General features: G+C 39.1%; 1 protein-coding gene across 2 annotated transcripts in view; it reads right to left on the reverse strand.

The window, feature by feature from the left end:
- The window catches only part of SYMPK (symplekin scaffold protein), a 2,606,756-nt gene that overhangs the window by 1,026,105 nt on the left and 1,560,551 nt on the right, over positions 1-20,100 (reverse strand). The gene's annotated exons all lie outside the window — the stretch shown is intronic.

The following is a 20,100-nucleotide window of genomic DNA, read 5'->3' on the forward strand; positions in this document are numbered from 1 at the left end:
TGGCACTAAGTAAACAAAACAAGCATTTAGAAAAACAATTATATCCGTTGTCTTCAGCATTTATTACACCGTTAGGTGTATAAAATGAAATGGTGATAAGATAAAATCAACCCTTCATAATATCAGCAAGCCTTACTTTTTAATTCTCTTTTACTGGCTTTAAAAATGAATGTGGTAAAAAAAGAAACTGGAAAGAATCCAATGGCAGGAGAAGGAGAGACACAAGGTTAGACTTCAACAGACAAATGAAGGAGGAAGGCATTATGTCTTTGGTGACCTTTGTTGTAGGATTCTGACTTGGGTTAAAGACTTATGATTACATACGTGGAAATCAAAGAGTGAAATATACCTGCAGAAATCATATGTATTAACAATACCAAATGATTCCTGTGAAGTTTTTCTGCAATAAGTAACTTGGAATTTCCTCTTCTGATATCAACAGCTTGGTGCAGTTTAATATTTTGTATGCCATTTGACCTTGAGGTTGCTCACACACAACATTATGTCATGTAATCAACCAGGAGGGTGAATCCAGTCCCTGTACTCAAAGTACAGTAGTGTAGTTCGCTTACTATAAAGTTCAGTTGTGCAATATCTCTCCATAACAGCAGGTGTCCTACTTCTCACTGCTGCAGTATTCTTTACACTTAGGATAGCTTGCAGAGGAGAACCTAATGTCTGGCCAGCATACCACAGCCTTTACACCTTCCCAGTGTCTTACGTCAGACGTGTATGTCCTACATACAAGGTGTAAAGTACATATGTGACGTATAGATAACTAATCCTCAAAACGGAAGTGCTCCAGGAAAACCAGAGCAATCCCAGAGAAACAATAACATGCCCATTCAAGAAGAGAAACAGGAGATAAAGATTAAGAACCCCCCCGGCCAGCAGTAGGGCAACAGAAAAATAAAAGGGGACAGGGAAAGACCAAATACTGCAACAGTGAGAAGTAGGACTTCTACTTTTATCGTAAGATCTTACACAACTGTACTACTTCCTTCCTTATCACTGTCGCAATATTCTTTACACTTGGGAGAGTACAAAGACTACTGTAAAATATGGTAGGAAGAAGGCAGAGAAGAGCCCTCCACTAACCCACGGAGGATAAACCTAGCAAATCCTGCCCTGGCCCTGGAAAGGACATCCAGCTTATGTTTGGCAAAAGAGTGAACAGAAGACCAAGTAGCAGCTTCTGACATTGATCTAGTATCCAGACCCCTGAAAAAAAGCACCAGCAGAGGCTACTGCCCTGATAAAATGGCTAAGAACCGAAGAGGAAAGCTGTTTGTCATGAAAATAACAAAACGAAATGGCCTTGCAGATCTAGGTGGACACATCTTGCCTAAACACTGCCTAAGCCAATTTCCTGGCATGAAAGGAACTAACCAAGTCATATCTGAGCTGTATATATAAAACCAAGGTGTGTAGTACATTCTCACGAGCAAACTGTGGAGAAGGAAAAAAGGAGGGAAGATGAATAAACTGATTCAAAGACAAACGACCACTCTGGGCATAAAATGATTTGTACAGAGACACCCTGTCTTTGTGAAATAACGAAAAAGAAGGAACTACCAAGACAGCTTGGAGTTCAGAAACCCTATTGGTATAAGTAAGAGCCACCAAAAATACAGTCTTCAGAGTACAATGTTGCAGGGAAGAAGAAAAAAGGAATTAAAAGGGGACTGAGCCAATTTTTAACAAAATTAAGGTCGTAAGAGGATAAATAGGCTTTTTGGGGGCTTAATACAAAGGACACCGTTCAGGAATTTGATTTCAAAACTAGAAGCCAAACGTGGACTCAAAGGCAAACAGGCAGAAACAACTGACAAATGAACTTTAACAGAAAAATTTGCCAAACCAGTTTTGAACAATTCACACAAATAAGAAAAGATCCTAGACACCCCCACAGAAAAAGGGTACTGATCATACTTAAGACACCAAATACAAAATCTTAATTTAATAAAGATGTTTCTTTTTTAAAATTATCACTTATGACACAGGCAATCATACATTTATATAAATGAAAACAAACCACATTGACAGTTTTAATTGTAAACATTATACACCGCTTATCTATCCAGTTACTGTCAAACATTACATAGCTCATTCAAATCCTGCCTTCTTTTAAACCTCATTCTTCCTCTGCATATATTTTCCACAATTCCCATTTCCCCATCTAATTTTATACTACCCTTTTCTAAAGATCCCATTTTCAGTTGTTTTATCTCTGTTACTGCATTTGCTACTTCTACTATAGTTGGTTTAGACTTTGATTTCCGTTTTCTAGTAATTGTTTTTTTGGCAGCCACCAAAATTAGACTCAGCAAGGCCTTACAATGTTCTAGTCAATTTTGATTCTGCATCACAGCTCAAAAAATAATTTCATTAGTTATACCAATTTGCTCACCCAGTATTTATGACAGAGTAGTCTGCAGGGAATTTTTAAAGTCTGATAACTCATTACACTCCCAGAAAATATGCTCCCAATTACATCTTTCTTCCTCATCACACCTCCAGCTATCTACCTGAGGAAAAATTCTTTGGGGTCTACCTAGGGTGTAAAAATACCTGTGCAGACACCTCTATGCAAAGATCCTAAATCTAGACTTTGTTGCATATTTGGGAAACTTGCATATATATATTACCCATTGTTTCTTTGTGAATTACTTATCCAACCTCTCTTCCAAATCCTTTCTAACCTCCCCTGATTGATACTTATAGTTATCATACAATATTTTATATGCTCTCTAATTATTCCTTTTCTAAGAGCAGCTTCTATTGTAAATTCTACTAAAAACACTAACAGTGCTGGTCTTTCGCCTAGGATCCCCCTATTTCTTTCTCTTTGCCTATACTCTGATATCAATCTTTGTTAGTGAAGGCAATCTCTAGCCTGCAGTCCAAATAAATGATTGACCTCTTCCCATTCTATTATCTTTCCCTCTCCACATAGCCGGCTTTAGGCACCAGCGAACCCTGCGGTCGCTGGGGGACCCTTTTCCTGGGGGGCCCCCAATCACTGCAAGTTGCCTCATCTTGATACTTTGTAACATGTCTGTCAAAACAACAAAAGCTAGTACAGGAATCTTTCATATTTAATAAACCAGGTGAGTAATAACCGTTATATATATATCTCCTTTAAAATTCAAATATATCACTGGTTATAGCAACAGTGTTTTATCAAGCAACAGTTTTCACAAATCCATCAAATATTTTACCATTGACATAGTGCCCCAGGCTTCGTTAAACCCTGCTGGTGGACGTGCTCTCCACTAAAACGTATTCAGGTACCTGCAATACCCATGGCTGCAAGGCCCCCCACTCCCAATCATCCTTGACTGTGTGGAGGCCCCACAAAAGTTGAGGCTGATTGGGGAAAAATGAGGAGGAAAAAATGTATTAATTTCCTGATTAGGCTGTGATATGACTCTGTTAAGCTGGTAAGAATAGGTAAGGTAAACACTAGAGAGATCAGACCAGTGTGACTGATCTCATTGCATACCTTGGAGTTTAAGAACAGCTGATGCCTCTGATCTTCATGGATGGTTTTCTCCTACAAGGAGTTTTATAAAGACTGACAAAAGAACAGATACTATAACTGCCAACTTCTTTGTTGAAGAGTTTAGCACAATACCAATAATACCAGAATAAAGGCTCAGAATCAGGAACATATTTTAAATATTCCTCTAATTCAATTAAAAGTTAATAAAATAACACATTTTGCATCAACATGCATTTTTTGCTCAATAATTATAAAACTCTGATGTCTGGATTTATTGACTGTAGGTAGTCCTGAATAATTCACAAGCAAATCAAACTTTTTATGAAGGACAGAGGAAAATTATGAACAAAACCAAAGAAGGTCTGTGAAATCAGGGACAGTGACAGGTTTGCATTACTCCTCACTGAGGTAAATAAAAGTGCCTTACACCTGCTACTGTTTGTTAACTGCTAAATAGCAGTCACTGATCTTGTGTGCCAATACCAGTAGTACAAAACTAGTATTGCTACGGCTTATACGTGTGTGTGTGTGTGTGTGTGTGTGCGCACACACATATATATATATATATATATATATATATATATATATATATATACACACATATATATACATACACATACATGTGTTTGTATATGTGGGTAAAAAATATCAGTGATTTTTATCTGTAATGGCAGGAGACACACATTCTTCTGGGTATCAATAAAAAATGTAGCTAACAAGCAATTATATTTCAAAAGTGAGGCATAAAATATGTCACAGAACATTTAGACAAATCTACTAAGAATCTATGGAACCCACTCCCCTGATTATATAAATGGATACAGGGGGCTCACTTAATCACCCCTGACTGTTGCTGGTTTGGAAAAATGAGGAGAAAAAATTTATTAATTTTCTGATTATGCTCTTTAACCTGAACAGGCTGTTATATGACCTTGTTAGAATAATGCTGATAATGACCTCTGCCCTCAACTGCAGCCATGCTAATATCAGCCCTGCTTGGATATGTGCGTACAGGAAGCTGCTGTGGGGTGTGTGTGTGTGTGTGCGTGTGTGGTTATTACTACTATAATTTTCATCACAGTCAAACCTTAGAGGTGTGCACACGAGGTCATTATAGCTTGTGTTTATGCTCAGGACAGTGTGGTCATTATTTTCTTTTACTTTTCTCACAGACCACACAGGTGTACAAAGAAGGTTACTATTGTTTGTGTAGGGGGCAGGGTACTGTATAGGAACAAAAAGTAGAATACATTACTGTTGTCATTATTCATTTCACTTTCCTCACAATCACACTTCAGGAATGCATACAGACAGCTACCTTTGACAGTTTGGGTTGAGGAGTGAGGAGGCATGCTATATGTATGTATGTCTGCAGTGACTTGCAGTGCATGACTGTGGCAATTTGAACCTCTGCTTTCACCCCAGCCTAACACCAAAACAATGCTTAGGCAGTCTTTTTTTGTGGGGAAGTTAGGGAGGCAGGCAATTCCCAGCTGGGACTTGTGTATCTAGACAACAACTAGCTTGTTAGTTTACTGTTGCTGCAATTCTGTCATCTTTGAACATTAAGTCGAGTACAACTTGTACCTTTCTTGAAAGAAAAAAAAAAACAGCCTGAAATTCTTTTCTTATTCATTTTTTTTTCATTTAGGTCACTACTGGATTAAAAGGTTGGGAAAATGGTCTAAAATACATCCCAGAACATATATAACCCTATGGCTTCTTGGGCCCCGACTTATTTGAGTTATTTCCTAAATGGTTATTACTGTGTTGTCTTGGTCAGGAAAGGCGTGTTGAACAGATGCAAGGAAAACTAAAGCTGTACAGCAACATAATTTCTTTCTTCAATCATAATTTCTGTTCAAGTCATCATTGGTTGAAAAGAGTATGCAAAAAGAAAAAAATCTTTAAAATGCACTTCAGAGCATATAGGAAGTTATGGCTTCTTGAAAAGGCTGAAGAATAAGGAAAAATGAGAGAAAAGGAAGAACAAGTCATGTGCATAGTATGGGGATCCCAAGATGGAGGAAAAACAGGGGAAGACTGGAGGGTATGTGTGTGTGCGTGTGGGGGGGGGGTGCTAAAACAGTAGGTCTAGGGTGCCATTTCACCCAAGTCCAGACCTGTACATAAAGTTGCTGCAGTCTATCACTGTAGCAACTAAATTCCAGTAACTGTAAATGTCCCTTTGTGAGATGGTCCAAGATAGTGTGCTATACAGGCCTGCTGTAATGTAACAGTATTGTATATACAGGTCAGTCTGTGTGCAATACTCTTAAAAGTTTGCAGTATGAAATAAATTTTTTCTTAGGAAGGGTGGCAGTGACAAGGTGATAGTAGACTTGAAGTAACCAGGGGGCCCCCAACTTGACAACTGCTGGGGGCCCCCAAAATGCTAACACCGGCCCTGCCTCTCCATTTGCTCCCAATACCTTGGTTCTTTTGCCAGTTTTCTCCAATAAATTCCAGTCCTCCTCTTGCCTATTGTCTGTATCCCTAATTGCAGTCATCCCTATTGGCAGAATCACCTTTCTCCATTCCCATGTTGTTAGTTCTTAGAATACTTTCTGCTACTTTCTGAATAAAACATTCTGTCTGTTTATTGTGATTCTCCTTAAGCGTCTGCTTCCAAAAATCAAATCTCCTTGTTTCATGAAATTCCCCCTTGTTTCGTCATCATGTTCTACTTTGAATTATAGTTTTCTGCTTGTACTATTTATAGGAGCCTTAACTGTGCAGCTCTGAAATACCTCTTCAAATCAGATAATCCCAAACCACCTTGTTCGCTTATCATACTTGATTTCTGCAGTCTTCTCCTCCAATATAAAATCCTTCAGGGTTTTATTGATTTCTATCCACGACCTGTCTTCTGGTTGACAAAAATATGTCTGACCTGTGCATAAAACTAAAGGGACAAACATTTTAACTGCTTTGTATCTTGTTGGCTACAAAACAGAGCTTCAAATTTCTTGTACTAGCTTTTGTTTAGTCTCTTCCCCATATCCTTAAGCTGCCGCACCAGAATATTTTTTTTAATCCATACTCCTAAGTACTTCATTTTATCATGTCCCCATAAATATGTAAAATGCTGAACCAATTCCTGTGTGGGCACAATTTACAGCTTCAATAATTTTATATCCCAAAAAGATCTGAAACGGTCTCAAAATGTTCCACAACACTGAAATGTCCTTTTCTGGTTTTATCAGGTTTAAAATAATATCTGCAAACAGACCCAGCATTTCTTGACTACCATACCAATTATAGCCTTGAATTTCTGAGTCCCTAATTTTCTTTGCCAATGGTTTTAAATAAAATGTAAATAAAATGTAAATAAAAAAGGGGAAAGAGGATACCCCTCTGCCTGGCTCTCTGCTCAAACAGAAATTATCAGAGTGGAACCTGTTCACTTTAATTTTCGCCTCTGATTAATCATATATCCTCTTAAACAACCTTATAATTTTTTATCAGGAAATACAAATGTTTGTATTGCCCTGCTCAAACTCCCAGCTTACTCTGTCAAATGCTTTCTTTGCATAAAGACCCACCAACAACTGTGGTATTTTCTTACATTCTGCTTATCTCTGAGCCACCAATGCTCTGTTGATGTTGTGAAATGTTTGCCTTCCCTCCACAAAATCACAGTGATTCATATCTATCAATTTTGGCATCACCTTTGCCATTCATTTAGCCATTATACACAAAAACACTTCAGAATCACAGTTTAGGTTTGAAATGGGCCTGTATGATGCTGGATCCTGATGGGTCTTTACCCTGTTTTAGATATTATAGCCACCACCACTTTCTTCCAGGATGTTGGTGCTTCTCTTTCTCTTAAAATACTGTTAAACAAAACCTTCCAGATCTTTATCTGTTTTGTCCCTCCTAGGTTCCAAACTTCCAACAGGAATACCATTGATTCCTGGGACTTTCCTGTGAACTGGTTATAGATCACCACTTATCTCATCTCCTCCTGTCCTGGTTAGTAACTGAGCCTCGTCTGCCTCTAACCTTGGCATATTTATTTCTTCCATAAACACTGCCATTTGTACATTTTCTTAATTTCCATATTTCTCGGCTTTATAAAGACTTTCATAAAATTTCAGAAACATTTCTAGTACCTCTTCAGGATCTCATTATCTTCCTTGCTATAGACTCCCTACGCTTGGTGATAACCCTTTCTACTTTCTGTTGCCTAAGTTGTCGTGCTAAACGTTTTTGTGCTCTAGAGTTATCAAAAAGCATTTGCCTAACAGCACTCTTTCTAAACTCATGCATATTATTGAAGTCATCCCTTTATTTTCTGTTTAGCATTCTGCACTTGCTACTCTTCTCCCCCTACTCTGCAATATTTAACCTTTGTCAGCCCCCCCTAAATAATTGTGCCTTAACCATCTCTTTCTATTATTTCCACCCTATTTTTAAATTCCATCTTAATTTTATCCCACTCCCTAACTATATTTTCAGAAAAATTTTTTATCTTCTCTAATAACTACCACATAATTTCTACTAACCATTCCTTTAAATTCCTCACTTTTCAACAGATAGGTGGGAAAGTGACAGTGTTTCATTTTTATTTCATTACACTGTATTTTTATTTTAGTTATTATTGGCATGTGATCTGAAATAGTCATTGGATGCATATCAAAACTTTCAATTAAATGCACACGTTCCTGTAAAATATAAGTTATGTCTATCTAGCCCAGTTTTTGTATCTTGGGGAATAACATGTAAATTCATTCCAAACTCCTGTTACTGAATTCACATCTTCCATGCCAAATATTTTCATATATTTCTTCAAAAATCTACCATCCTTTGTTATATTTTCAATTATGGGTCCCGTCAGATATATCTTAACTGCTTCAACTCAAACTCCAGCCCCACCTATAAGTAATACTCCCTGCTGGAAGCTGATTATTTCACCCAGAATTTTCTTAAGCTTTATTATCGCAGTTTTAGGTGGAATACAAATACATGCCAGTGTAATCCTCATCCCTTGCCAGTAGCTCCTTAGTACTACAAAAATCTGCTGTTATTTTTTATCTTCTTCTATGACTATTGGAGCTTCTCTTGCAATTAATTTAAGTACTCCTTTTTCTTTGTTACAGGTATTCCACTGAATAACAGTCCTGAAAATCTTTCTTTATCAAATTCACATCTTCACTTCTTTTCAAATGTGTCTCCTGTAGCACAGCTATTTGCACTTTGCATTTTTAGTATAGTTCACTACTCTTTCTTTTTTGTATACACCTGTGAGAGCATTTACATTTAAAGATAACACAAAGTATCATTATGTTAAAAAGTTATTATTCTCACATTTATGCGCAACAGTTTTTTTGTAATTGTCTAGTTCCAGCTTTTGTGTTACATGCATACAGTAATGTTTGGCAGGTTGATCTTTTATACAGTTGTTTCTTGTCATATCCATTTGAAGCTATGTCACACATTAACGTTTTGTTTTACTGAAAGCTCTCAAAAAAACAAAAAAACAAAACACCCACAATTACCCCCCTAAAACATATTAACGTAACACTAACACATAAAAGGAAGGTTATGCATACTAAGATGCATGGTACAACCTGTGATTCTACTAAGTGCTGTCTGGTTTTGTCTTATCATTATTACTCTCCTAGACTGGGAAAACACCTAAATGTTTTCAGAAAACAATGATCTCCTAGGCATTTAAAGAAATAAGCATTCTGTTTTTATTGCTCTTTATATTTTCTCCATGGAGACAGGAGAACCAGATACAGTTTCTTCTACAAGCACTCATGCATTTCCTACATGTATTTTTTTTATTATACTCAATGTTCTTTTTTATTTGCTTTCTCTTTAAACTTGTTACTAGATCAAGACAAGGCCATTAATCCACTCAGTCCCCTATGCAAGAATGAGAAAAAGCACATCAATTTTTCTTGTACCATGCTCTGTAGACCAGACTTCTTTTTACACTGCAGTGACTACATTTCTTAAAACTAAAGGAGAAAAAGAACAACGTTGTGTTTTGCTTACAGTTGACTCTTTCCTTCCTCTTCCTCCTACACAAAGTTCTTCCAAACATTAATGGCATGAAGTAGGCCATATGCTTTAGAGTCCCTTATAAGTTTAACAAAGACAAGAAAGTCCAGTATTTTCAGGTTTTCTTGTTCTGTCATGTTTTACAAATATAATTAATGCTTTGTAATCTCATGTTTGTCAATTTCCAAGTTGCGGGTTTTATTGCTGTTGATCTCTATCTCCCAAATCCAGTCACTGCTTCATTTCCACCGTACTCCCAGTTATTCTAGTCCACTCCATCTCTGAAACATTTTCAATTGAAACATTGGAAAAGATTTCTCGGGCACTGTTTCCCTGTAGTCTTTATTACCAAAAAGATTATAGCACACTTTTTGTTGGACAAACTTTTGTATTTCCACCATAGCATTCTCTGCATCAAAAAATGATTCTGTCCCTCCTGGAAAGACTATTCTGAAAATAGCGGAGCACAGCAGCTTGAATCTGACGCTTGCTTTTTGACATTCACTGAGTAGGGGAATACATTTACTCTTCTTTTGCCTGGTGTACAGTGAGTAATCATTTTCCACAAACACTCTATGTCTCCCACTTTTAGTATGTTATCCTTCTGCCACAGCTTTGTCAGAATCAACTCCTTCAGCTGGTAGGATTGCATCTTTATTATTAAGGTCTAGGATGCTTTCTTGTGGCAGGGTTTGGAGCATTCACATGATGTGCTCTTTCAATTCACAACTCCTGCTGTGGAGTACCAGTACAGTTGCTTATATGTACTTTCATAAAATTAATAGTCTGTTCCTTCCAGCATTTTCTGGTACAGCAGAAACTCTCAGGTTTTCCTTACATGCTCTGTCCTCTAATTCTAATATTTTTTGAAACATCTCTTCTTGAGCAGTCTCATATTCAGCCAGCCTTTTCATTTTGACCTTTCATTTTTGCCATTTTATTACCTCATCTGAATACCTTTTTTAAGATTCTTACATTTTTCCAGCCTTTTGTTTGATATACTACTTGTTTTCTGCTCACTTTAGTCAGTTCTGCGTAAACTTGACTTATGTTCCCTCTAGATTACTGGAAGTCATGTCTTGCACCAAAGCTGGAGCTTACACTGCTTTTTGCTGAACAGCTGCAGAATTATTCCTAGTCACTATTTTTCCTCACCTTTTTTGATGGATTCTCTTTCAGGTTTTCAATTTCTTTTTTGCGGGAATCCAGGCAGTGCACTTACTAGCCAGTTACTGAAATTTACCCAAAAATACAAGTTTACTGGATTTCTCTTCCAGTTTTCTGTTTTCACACAGAGAGCTGAAGTTAAGCTGTTACTGAATGTGTAGCAGTCTTGAAAGACCAAACAGAAAATCTTTTCCATTTAGTCATATAGGATTTTCTAGTAGTGAGTTTTCTGGTCTCCCGCAACACCAAAAGGATGCCTCAGAAAATTAGTGACTGAAAGAAAAACCCAAGTCAGCTGAAGTGTGGGCAAATGAGGCTGAATGACACAACCTGTTGTCTTGTGTAAGAAGGTCCATCCTGTGTGTTAACTTGTGATGACTGCCCCTGACCAGATGAAAGAGAAAGAGGAACCAGTGATGGCTGCAAGAATTTGGGTATATCCCACATGATCTTGTGGAAATCCCTGGGAAGTGCAGGAAGAGCAGGACAGACTCACATGAACATTCCCTTTCAAGAAAAAGATATGGCATCCAGTATTCAAGCCAATGGACTCCACTGATGTGCAATGTCCAGAAATACCTCGCTGTGAAGCATCCATTTGTGAGGATGTGTCCTAAACCTGAACTTGCTCAGAGAATCTTTCACTAGATTGTGCTCTAAAGGAGTGTACATTGCCAGAAGAACCAAGTGATGGGTTGCAAAATCCCAAGCCAGATCAAGCCTGCAAAGAAATTAAGACTTTGTGCCCACTTGCTTGTTGATGTGTGGTTTGTGCCCACTTGCTTGTTGATGCATCACATGACCGTTATACTATCTGTAAAAACCTTTACAGGACCTGGAAACCAAAGGGAGTGAAAGGCCTGAAGAGCTAGGATTACAGCCCTCATCCCTGATATTGATGTGGTCTGACATTTGTTGATAGGCCCAAAGACCTTGAACTTTCATGTTGTTGGAGGAAGCTCCTTAACCTTGATCAGAAGCTTGTGTGTACAGCTTGAGTAGGAAGAGGAACCTGAAAAGGCAGACCTGAATTTAGGGAGATCTGCTGAATCTATCAGTGGAGTTTGAGTTTGAGACAGGGTAAACGATGAACTGGAAACTACTGATGGTGGCAGTGTTGGACACAAAGAATCCTGAGATACTACTGAAATTTCCTCATGTGGAGTTTTTCAAACAGAACCATGGGAATGATGAATGCCATGAACTACAGGACTCAAAGAAATTCCCTTGCAGGAAGAAGTGGAAGAGGAAGAAGGAACTGAAAATACGGTTTTACAATTCAACAGAGGACCTTGGGAGACGGAAAAGAAGCCAACAGTGGAATGGTCTGAATCCTGCAACCCAAAAACAATTGATCCTGAGAGGGAGTCAACACACAACTTTTTTGAGATTGAGGTTGAATCTTACACTGTGCAGGAGAAGCATAGTGAAGTCTGCATTCTGAAGCAGTAATTGTGGAGAGGGGAAACACAAAGCAGAGAACTGGTAATAAGAGGAAGAAAAGAAATGTAAAAATTTCTCGAACAGATGATAAATAGGAATATGGAGGTAAGTGTCTTTCAAATACAGGCGAAACCAGAAAAGCCTAGGGAAACAAGAGAGGGAAAAGGGTCTGACGAGACAATATCCCGAATGAGGGAAACTTGAGAAAGGTAGTGAGATAGGAGAGATCTAGAATGGGCCTCCATGGTTCCTCCTTCCTGGAAGCCAGAAACATTCTGAAATAAAAACCTGTTCCTGTTGAGACAAGAGAACAGATTATATGGTTCTCTGTTCAGCTAGATCCTACAGGCCAGAGGAAGATGAAGCTGACAAGGATGATGCTGAGAGAGAAAGACCCTAAAATGAAGGTGGGGACTTTCAAGCCATAAAATAATCATGTTGGATGATGGAAAGAACCCATGTGTCTATGTTTATCTGTTGACAAACAGGGAAGGAAAGATTTAGTCTGAGGCAAAGAAGAATATGGCCATGGGAGAAGAGAGGCTGGATGTCAGTGTGGCAAATTTATCAGGTTTTTGGCCTCCAGAACTCTGAGTGGGTTTATATGTGAAAATCCGCTTAGAAAACCTCTAAATTCTAACAGGTTGTCTAGGCTTCTTAGAAACCCTCTTACGTCTAAAACAGGTTGTCTAGGCTGCCTAAGAACAAAAGAAGATTTTGAAGGATAGTTCCTCTGGAACCTGGGCACTGGAAAACAAAAATTTGACCATGCTACTGCATAACCATGACCGTATCCTACAAGGTTTTAAAAGATTCTGTAGCAGCAGTGTCAAAAATATTCTGTTTGTCTAAGAAGAATCTAAAACTCTGGCATTAAGTTCCTCAGGTAAAGCCTGCAAGTGCAACCAGGAATATCTACTTCCTCATGACAGAACTAGAATGCAACCTCTACAGAAGGTATCAAGCTGCATCCTAGCTGCATTTAATGGAATAGCGAGATACCAGAGAGGCAGAACTCAGAAGGCAGACAGCAAAAGTCTTACTGTCCAAATCAGTCACGTCATTCAAATCCCCCTAACTGGGAGAGAAAAGCCAGGACATGTCTAGTCAGGCAGGTCTGATAATTAATATCCTTAAAAGCCAAGGCAAAAGTAGTACACACTTTTTTCCCATCTCTCTCCTAGTCAAAATGCAGAAGCTTGGTAGAGGAAAACAATTTAGGTGGCTTACCTGTGGATATGGAAGGCATGATGATAAAGTATGTGCAAAGTTCAAGACACAAGGAAAGAATAGAATTCTGGATGAAGATTGTTAAGAAGAATAATAATCATGCAGAATAATATATTCATAAAGTAGCAGAACGTATTCTAAGAACTAAGCCAAAATGAGAATGCAGTAAGGATATTTTGCCAATAGGGAAGACTATAACTAGGGGTGCAGAAAATAAGAAAGAGGGGGCTAGAATTTACTGGAGAAAACTGACAAAGGAACTAAGGTACTTGGAGCAAATAAATAGACCGGGAAATGTAACAGAGAGGGAAAAAGCCAAAAAGACAATTGCACTGCAAGAGAGACTGCCTTCCCTACCTTGGACTGATGAGAGTATAAGCAAAGAATAAGGGGATACGGGAATCATAAGTGAAAGGCTGGCTCTGATAAAGTTTTTAACTGAACCTAGAACAGAAGCTGCTGTTAAAAAAGGGATAATTAGTAAGGCATATAAACCAATGCATGACAACTATAAGAATCAAACAAAGGTGGTTAGAAATGATTGCCGAGAGAAGCTGGAAAAGCAATTAAAGGAACAACGAGAGGACATATATATGGTTCTCAAGTATGTAACAAAGTCCAGAAGGTTCAGAATTTTTGCTTGGAAGTGTTTGTGTAGGTATTTTTATACCTCAACTACCAAAAGGTAGGAAACAGTGCCCAGAACCAAACTTCTCAAACCAAAGAAAAAGAGCACTTGGACTGATCATTTTTTTTATAATAATAATATTTTATAGTGAAAACACATTTATACACCTTTTGTGTGTTAACAACTATTCAGGTATAGGATTCTATTTTATTTTATTTTTAACCTATGGTTTAAGTGAATTATATAATGTATTACTTCTTAGAATGGTTGTCTAGCTTTTTAAAAGCAGGCAGATGTTTTTTTAAACATTGGTTGACCTAGAATGTTTCCGGTATAAATAGAATTAATTCAAAGGTATGCATTCATCTGATGAAGTCTCTATGTGGACGAAAACACATTTTAATAACTAATAAGCATTAATATATGTCCATTTGCCATTTATCTGTGTATTAAGTGGATTATTAAAGACTTTATTCTGCAGTTGGGTGTGCTAAGTGCTATTTTTATACCTCAAACCAACTTCAAAGAATTTTTTTCCTTCGGTAGACAACAAATGTTGAAGGTGGGATGGAGAAGAAACCAGTAAATAGGAAGATATGTTTTGGGTGTGTAATAAGTTGGCAAATTTTAAAAATTCCCTACACAGTACTCCGTCAGAAATAGTGGATGAGCAAATGGCTGCATGTATCTTTTGAACCTGGACACAGGATCTGAACTGCCTAAACATAATAAGGCATTGTCAAGTTAAATTATGTTGTCTGCCAAAAAACAATTACTAAAAAAATGGAAACCAATGCCTAAACCAACTGTACTTGAAGTAATGAATACTGTAAAATAGATAAAAGTACTGCAAATGTGATATTCAGAAAAGGGAAGGAAAAGGGAAGGAAAAATTACAAAGAAATAAATGAAAATTCAGGGAACAAATAATATTTAGGAGGAGGAAAAAGTGAAGTTTAAGGGACGTCAGGAATTCAGCAATTTATACATCACTGGACTGAGAATAATTATAATGTGAAAAATGTGATGTATAATGTATGTAAATGGAAAAATTGTTAATTTTATTTATTTACATTTGTTGACCGGGATTGTCCGACTGGACGTAGGTCCATTTTCAGCAAAGGCCCGGGGAGAAAAGCTCCACAGTTAAAATATACATACAGTAGTTACATTGGATTTACATAGCAATTAACAATTTGATCAACATAGCAATTAAAAATTACAAACATAGCTACAGATGAAGAACATAGTACATCAGTAGACAACTAGAATCTTTATCATCTGTGAAGTACATAACAGACATTAACAATTGTTACAATAACTTGTTAATATGATTTACTTTCTATTAATGCAAGTTTGTCTATGTTTTTAACTAATAATTTAATAAAGGTGTTTAAAAAAAAAATCAGAACTTTGTTGCCCAAAATATGGAAGCTAAAGCGAATACTGTCAGAACAGTAAAGAGAGACAGGATCCTCTTAGCATCACATAGAACAAAGAGTTGATTTGATTTCCAAACATCTCGGTTATCTATGGACATCGGAGCAATGAAGTATTCCCTTTCCCTTGCTTAGAGGGTCATGACAGACAACAGTGAGTCAGACAGTATGATTGACATCAAATTCAAAGACTAATTTAGGAAGAAAGGAAGGGTTACAAGACTCACTCAAACAGTCTGGATAGACACAAGAGCCTGTAATTCAAATTTCCATCTAGCAGAGGTCAGAGCAACCAGCAACTTTTTTAGAGAAAAGTCGTCTGCAGGCTCAAATAAAAATAAAGTTAAGTGCTCCAAAACAAAACTCAGACCTCAAGAAAGAGCTACCTCTTCTGTTGGTGATCTTATATACAAAATCTCCCCCACCCTTTATATATTTTTTTATCTTGAGATAAGGAAGCAAGAGCAGGTTCTATTGACAGATAAGACAAAATGGCTGACAGGAGTACCTTTACTGGTGTACATTAGGCCAGAATTGAACAATTCACATAGGTTACTGAACAGCCAGGGATGCCACCTCTTGAGATGGGTACTGTCCTCTATTTTGGCACCAGAAAGAAAATAATTTCCATTTGGCTAAGTAAGACTTTCTGGTAGCAGGTTTTCTTGCTTCCTTCAAACACCTGTTGCAAGTCCACAGGGAAAAAAGTGCCAAATATGGATCAAAAGCCTATCATCCACATGGTTGAGACTCAATGCTGGAGTAAAACACGAATACACTATCCTGTGTGAGCAACTCCACTATGTGAAGATACTTTTAGAAAATGAATCTGTCCAGCTGCGTAAGAAAGGACAAAGTACAGTTCTAAAACTAAATTTACCACAAAGTACAGTTTTGTAAGATTTTACCATAACAGTAGATGTCCTTCTCTTCACTTTTGTAGTATTATTTACAATGGGGATCCCCAAAGAAAGGTTGTCCAATGTCTGGCCAGTATACAAAAGTCTTTAGGTTGCAACGGGTATGCCATATGCTCCATGCGCACAACATAGGGCATAAAAGTGGCATCCAGACGCACCATCTTCACAACTGAAGAGCCCCAGTAGGAAAGAGAGTTCAAGGATACCAGTAGGTAGCAAGCACACCCAGAAGGAAAAAGGACCAGGGAGAGGAGGGAGGAACCGAATACTGCAACAGAGAAGATAAGGATATCTACTGTTATGCTAAGATCTTACATAAAAAGAAGTTATGTACCTACCATAGCGTTCGATGTTTGCAGTCCATCTCGCCGTACCTTCTTACACTTGGGACCGGAGCCGAACCTCAGCTTCAACTCGGCCATACTCTAGCTCAAAAATTTCTGGTTGGCTCGTGGCTAGGAGGTATCCCATCATGCATCACCCACATTCCCCAGATCTTGTTTGCTGAGAGAAAATACAGAGACAAAGAAAGAACAAACTAAACTGAAAGAACTACAATAACAGTCGGTACTCTACCTCTAGGTCCTCAAGGAGGGGGCAGGAGGGTGGGATTGTAAGAATGTACGGCGAGATGGACTACAAACATCGAACGTTCTGTTAGGTATATAACCTCTTTATGTTCTGTAGTCCTATCTCGCCTTCATTTTTACACTTGGAACAGCGTCCCTAGCACCTTCATCTTGGGTGGTTCACTGGAAAATGCTCCTGAGTACTGTGGAACCAAAGGAAGACCTGTTCCTAAAAGCCATATCCAATTTGTAGTGAGTAATGAATGTGTGGGGTGAAGCCCATATTGCTGCAGCACAAATGTTGTCTATTGGGAACCTAGACTGAAAGGCTACCGAGGTAGACACAGACCTGGCAGAATGAGCTTTCACCTTGAAAGGCAGACCTTTATCACTAGAGGAATAGACGAATGAAATGCAACTGGAAATCCAGTGAGATAATGTGACTTTAGAAACTGGGAGGCCCTGTCTGGAGTCCGAAAAGGAGAGAAATAACTGGTCTGATTTTCTGAAATTTTTAGTTCTGTCCAGATAAAAACGTAACCGTTTATGGACATCAAATTGATTTATACTCTGCTTTGTTTGAAAATTCAGGGAAGAACACAGGCAGCTCAATAGGCTGGTTAATGTTGGCTTGAGAAGAAACCTAAGGAATGAAGGAAGGGTTTTGTCCTCAAGGAGACCCTATCTTTATGAAATACCAAATAAGGTGGCTTAATGGAACGAGCTTGCAGTTCAGACACCCATCTAGCAGAAGTGATAGCCACTAAAAATATAGTTTTCCAAGATAAAAAACTTGAGGTCACACGTCACTGAAGGTTCAAAAGGACAAGACGTAAGCTTCTGAAGAACAAAGTTCAAATCCCATGGAACCACAGGATCCATGACCCCGGGGTCTTAGTAACATGTCCCCTTTGAGAAAAGCTCTACAAAGCCCATGAGCCATAAGATTAGGTTCATTAGCAACATGGAAAGTGGAAACAGCTGCCAACTGGACTTTAATAGTTGCTGCTGCTGAACCTTGATTGAACAACTGCGAGAGGAAGTCTAAAATAGCAGAAATGGGAGCTGTGTAGGGATCAAGGTTTCTCTCACGGGCCCAAAGGGAGAATCTTTTCCATTTACTAGTATAAATCTTCCTAGTGGAAGGTTTGTGTGAAGGCAGAATGTGTACAACCTCAGGGGAAAAGTCATGAAGCCTGACTAGGGATGGAATTGGAGCAGCCAAGCTGTCAAGTTATGGGTGTGGAGGAAGGGATGGAACGCTCCTGACATGTGCGTCAGTAATTCTGGAACTGGATCCAGAGTCCAAAGTTTGTCCATTAGATATGGTCTAAGGAATGGGAACCAAATCTATCGAGGCCAGTAGGAAGCAATTAGGATCATCCTACCTCCCAAGGATATTGCTTTCTGAATTACCTTCGAAATGAGGAGGAAAGGAGGGAAAGCATAGAGAAGTCCTGAGGGCCAATCATGAACGAGTGCATCTCTTAGAATCTTCCCGTCCGGGGAAATCAGTGTAAAGTAGCTGCAGCATTTGGCATTGAGAGGGGTGGCAAAGAGACCGCAGCAAGGCTGACCCCATTTGCGAAAAATTAGTTCCGCAACGTAAGTGTTCAGAGACCACTCATGAGGCATCAGAATAGCCCTGCTGAGCCTGTCAGTTATGACGTTGGATTTTCCCGGGATGTGTGTTGCCACCAGAAAGTGCTGGGAAGACACTACCCACACCTATACTCGAAGGGCTTCTCTGCAGAGGGGGTAAAATTTGGTTCCTCCTTGCTTGTTTAGGTACCATACCACTGACATGTTGTCTGAGTGGATTGCAATCATTCCTAGAGGGAGAAAGTTGTGAAGTGCTTGCAATGCTAGGAGCACCGCTGTCATCTCCAAGACACTAATATGCAAATGAGCCTCGTGATCTTGCCATGTGCCTTGGACTGTTCTCCTGGGATAATGCCCCCCCCCCGCCCCCTATCTGGGAGGCATCCGTGGTCACAGTGGCAACTGGGGGGGGGGGGTCAAATGGTCTGCCTGTGTTTACATTGCTGATCTGGATCCACCAACGAAGATCCTGCTTGCACAAATTCGTTATAAGGATAAGATGAGACAGAGGGAGATACTGCAGTGACCACTGGGCAAAGAGTAACCACTGAAGGACCCTCATGTACAGTCTGGCTAATGGAACTAGTGTTATTGTGGAAGCCATGGCCCCTAATAGCTTGAGCATCACCTTTGCTTTGAGTTTTCTCTGAGGAAGTAGGGTCAAAACTTGTTCCCTTAGACTCTGAATTCTTTCGATAGGCAGGTAAGCCCTCATTAATGCAGTGTTTATTTCGGCGCCAATAAAATTCAAATGCGGAGAGGGAGACAATGCAGATTTTTGCCAATTTACTGTAATTCCTAGGTGTAGACAAGTTGAAATGGTGGCGTCCCTGGCCTGTAACAGTAGATGCCTGGTAGTTGCAGTGAGGAGCCAGTTGTCCAGATATGGAAACACTTGGAATCCCTGATGTCTCAAGTAAGCCATAACCACTGCCATACATTTGCTGAACAGCCTGGGGGCTGTGGTGAGACCAAAGGGCAGGGTGTGGAACTGATAATGATTGGCTCCCAGCCGAAAGCGTAGGTGACTCCTCAATGCCCTGTCCATTTTGATGTGGTAGTATGCATCTTGGAGGTCTATGGAGCACATCCAAATGTCTTTCCCTAACAACGGGAGTATCGACTGCAAGGTGACCATTCGGAACTTGGACTTCTGCACAGGTTCGTTCAGTTTGCTGAGATCCAAAATGGGTCTCATGTCCCCTGTTTTTTTTGGCACCAAATGGAATCTGGAGTAAGTCCCTAATCCTACTTGGTCTATGGGGACGGGTTGGATGACTCTTCACAAGCAACTTTTGGATTTCTAGAGTTGCTGAATCCCTGTGACTGGGTGGCACATCTGGGATTAGTCTGGTCTGAGGGGGGTGGAGAAGAGAAGGGAATATGGTAACCGCTGGTAATTATCTTTAATACCCAGTTGTCTTGAGTGATGTTGTGCCAGGCTTCTGGGTATAAAGAAATACGACCCCCGACTGGCTCCAGAGACGTGCAGTCAGGCCTCCTTTCAGGAGGACAAAGGGAATTGCGGTCTCCCTGGTTCTGCGGGCCTCCTCTACCTCTAGGGCGGCATCTACCGTTATTT

Source organism: Protopterus annectens, chromosome 1.part0 (assembly GCF_019279795.1).
Source record: "Protopterus annectens isolate FY-2018-M chromosome 1.part0, PAN1.0, whole genome shotgun sequence".
In the NCBI taxonomy this organism is placed as follows: Eukaryota; Metazoa; Chordata; order Ceratodontiformes; family Protopteridae; genus Protopterus; species Protopterus annectens.